General features: G+C 42.0%; 1 protein-coding gene across 1 annotated transcript in view; it reads right to left on the bottom strand.

Annotated features, from left to right (window-relative positions):
* The window catches only part of LOC120544669 (chromo domain-containing protein cec-1-like), a 148,801-nt gene that overhangs the window by 51,990 nt on the left and 93,108 nt on the right, over positions 1-3,703 (bottom strand). The window lies entirely within an intron of this gene.

Raw genomic sequence — 3,703 nt, forward strand, 5'->3', positions numbered from 1 at the left:
TGGGAGGATTGTACAATTAGGATATGTTCTTAAAAATGTACAATCCTCGTATGGTTGTTAAAGAATACAAAAAAATAATCAACTAAAATAATTCAAGGGGCATTGGTTTAGAAACACACATGTACAGCACTTTATATATTGCCCTTAGTAACAGACTTCATTTAAAAACACATTTGGCAACTTTAGCAGCCTTTTCTAATTATCTCAACAACTGCAGTAATATATTCATCAAACTTCTAACAACAATATGTACAGCAGTCTTCATACAGCAATATAACAGTAAAAATGTCACATGAATAATTATAAAAAATAATGGTCAAGACTAGAGGTCGACCGATAGTGGATTTTACCGATACCGATAGTTAGGTTGGGCCGTATTTGCCGATAACCGATTAATCGACCGATAGTATTTAGAATTGATACTGGATAAAACAGTTGACAAAATGCATACATTTTTTCAAAAAAAGTCCAGACGCTTTTGCCAATAATCAAAATAATAATGTCATATTTATTGATATTACACCCACAGCAATGCTACACAAGCATGGGTGTTGTCTAAAACAGTTCTCCTACATACTTGGAGTCATCCAGTGCAAAAATAGAGCATTATAATTTATATGAAGGACAAACTATTTACATTTCTTCAAAAAAGGCCCAAATGTATGCCAAATCTCAAAACAGTGACGCCATTCTTCTCTTTAGAACGGTTTAGAACTAGCCTGACGTGGTCCTACTCAGATTCTAGTCAGAATGTGAGTCTGAAACCGCTCCATTGGGCTGCGATTATGGGGCGTGTTCCAACCGAACCAGGAAAAAAAATGCCTCTGCATTCATTGGATAGACCTCCAACCAATCAGAGCAACGGAACTCAACACTGTGTATCGTCTCCATAGCAACCACTCTTTGCACAATGCATTCATTCTTACTTCCGACTTTTAGACTTTTTTGAAGCTGAATATATCATTTGTTGCGTGTAAACATAAATGTGGATAACGTTAGTGATAGTGACATCCTCGCTACAGTCGCATTTCTAGAGATGAATCAGCGAAAACACGTTTTATTTCTCTGATTCACGGCTTTGTTCTAGCGGCGGCGCTCCCTCTCGTCAGTCTCTCTCTATGTCTCTCCACCATATAACGCTCTCTCTCTTCAGTCTCTCTCTATGTCTCTCCACCATATAACGCTCTCTCTCTCTTCAGTCTCTCTCTATGTCTCTCCACCATATAACGCTCTCTCTCTCTTCACTCACTCTCTATCTCGCTCCACCATAAAATAATACCGTGCTTTCGGGCAGTTGTTGATGCTCCTCCGCTGAGGATTTTAAAATGAATGCGCTGTCGATTCTACACATCTCAATTCTCCAGCGGCAGACACTAGACGGATCGTGGACGATTTGGGTCGGACTTGCGTTCATTTTTGTCAGTGTTTTAACCGCTTGAGGTTAGTTAGCCTACTGCTAATGTTTAGCGTCATCTCAGCCTCGAAAGCAAACAAACACACATACTGTTGTGTTGTTCTTTCTCTACTAATGCAGCATCTATTCATCAAATTAATAACTTTATAATGATATAACAAACCTTTTTGCTGTCGATGCTTTAAACGCGCATCTGATGTCAGCCTTCTCCGCACAGCATGTGCTCTCCGTGCAGCGCGCAGTAACCTTAATATATATGTCAATGGCAGTAACACGTGTCGAAAATAAACAACAGCGGCATCATTGATAGTTTTTATTTCGCCTCTAGAGGCCGCTATTGTAATGCATGATGCCAGCAGACCCTTCTCAGCTCTGTGTACTGTGTAATGAATGACAGCGTGCGCTTCTCAGCCGCTCCAGCAACGGACGCAACCAGGAAAAACTATCGGCATGGATTTTTGCCGATAACGATAGTTCCACCAATCAACTATCGGTGCCGATTAATCGGCAAAACCGATGAATCAGTCGACCTCTAGTCAAGACTTTAAATAATAACAGTACTTAACTGAACAGTAATATGTACCTTTTGTATTGTATTGTAAGAAGCTGCCTGGCCTGACTGAAGCTGTTGAAAAAGCGATCAGTTTGCAAACTGGGATTATCAGTGCGCAAACTGGGACTATTAGTCGCGTGATGGAACACAACATGGTAATGACCCGCGGCTTGGATACCATCATGCAGAAGGTCACTGATTTGGAAAGGAAAATTGACCAGTTGAACGGATGAACAATAGAATGACTGTTAAATTAGAGCAGCCATTCGTGTAGACCAAACAAATTTAATCTTTCGGCCCCTTATCTTGAACGGACTTGCCAAGGCCGTTTCTTGAAACAAACAGTCACTCTGTTGGGGCTCTGCAAGCGAGACACTCTTGTTCCTCCCCCGTCTTCCCCACTGCCTGCTGATTGTCGTATCGGTTCTGGACTGTTCAGGGGTGTCACCACGGCAACGTGCTGTGTTATCGCTATGACATTCTGCGGACTGAGACACTTGTGGGCTGCCGGGCTGTGCGTTTCTCAGCAGTTCAGTTTGTGAAGATGGGTGTAAACGTGTCGTCTTGTTAGGACAAAATATTATCTTAACCCTTAGCACGGTGTTTCCATTTCCGCTGAATGAGTCTTTACTGTGCTTTTCTGTCATTTACGGCCACTCTGCTTTCTCTCCTTTCTGTTGATCTATTCCACAGACAGTTCTATTGTCAATAAAGTAAAAAAATAATGCCTAATCTGCTATCTAGGTTTTGTAAAATACCTCTGTTACTTTAGAGTGGTTGTTGTGTCCTGGGGGCTATTGCACAAAACCAGGATAAAGGATTAAACCGGGATCTTCCTGTTATCCTGGATTTATTTAGCCTTGACTCAGTTTCACAAAAGCAGAGGCATGGTATATTTCTTGAGTAACATTATCTTCTGCTTACTTTTAAGGCAAAGAGTCCAACCGTTAATTTGTGCAAATTATTAGTAGCTTAATCCTTGAATGGTATGATTATGATGGTTTCAGTTCAGAGCAGTGGTCAGAAAATGTAGATTTTTAGGCTGCTTACACATTCAGTCGGTCCGTGACATTACATTACATGTCATTTAGCTGGCGCTTTTATCCAAAGCGATTTACAATTGATCTATATATGTCAGAGGTCGCACACCTCTGGAGCTACTAGGGGTTAAGTGTCTTGCTCAGGGACACATTGGTTGATGTATCACAGTGGGAATTGAACCATGGTCTCCCACACCAAAGGCATGTGTCATATCCACCCCCCATGATCGTCTGCCTCGCTTTCTCTCGCTGTTTCATTACAGCGGCCGGGTTTCTTTTTTTACAAATAATGTGTTTCACGTTATCATACTTCCACAAGAAGCTGCTGCTCACTCTAGATAATGTATGAACAATGTGTATTCTCCATTTTAGCATCAGGAAATCAGGTATCGACCTCACGGTCTGTTGAGGAAAGCTGTTAACGCTCAACTATCTGAATTACTTCAGCCTGACTCCACCTAGTCTCTCCTCCTCAGCCTGACTCCACCTAGTCTCTCCTCATCAGCCTGACTTGGCCTTCGTGAAACGCACCAAGCCAGGCTGCACAGATTAGACTAGGTCAAGCCTCGCTTCATCAGTTATCCTGGATTTATAAATTCTACTTTTGTGCGATACCCCCCTGAACACTGACCTGAACATGGCTGGTATCAGAGTCCCAGTCTGCTGCTTGTCTTCTGGGGACCTTGTTGCTCCGCT

This window comes from Perca fluviatilis, chromosome 2 (genome assembly GCF_010015445.1).
Source record: "Perca fluviatilis chromosome 2, GENO_Pfluv_1.0, whole genome shotgun sequence".
Classification (NCBI taxonomy): Eukaryota; Metazoa; Chordata; class Actinopteri; order Perciformes; family Percidae; genus Perca; species Perca fluviatilis.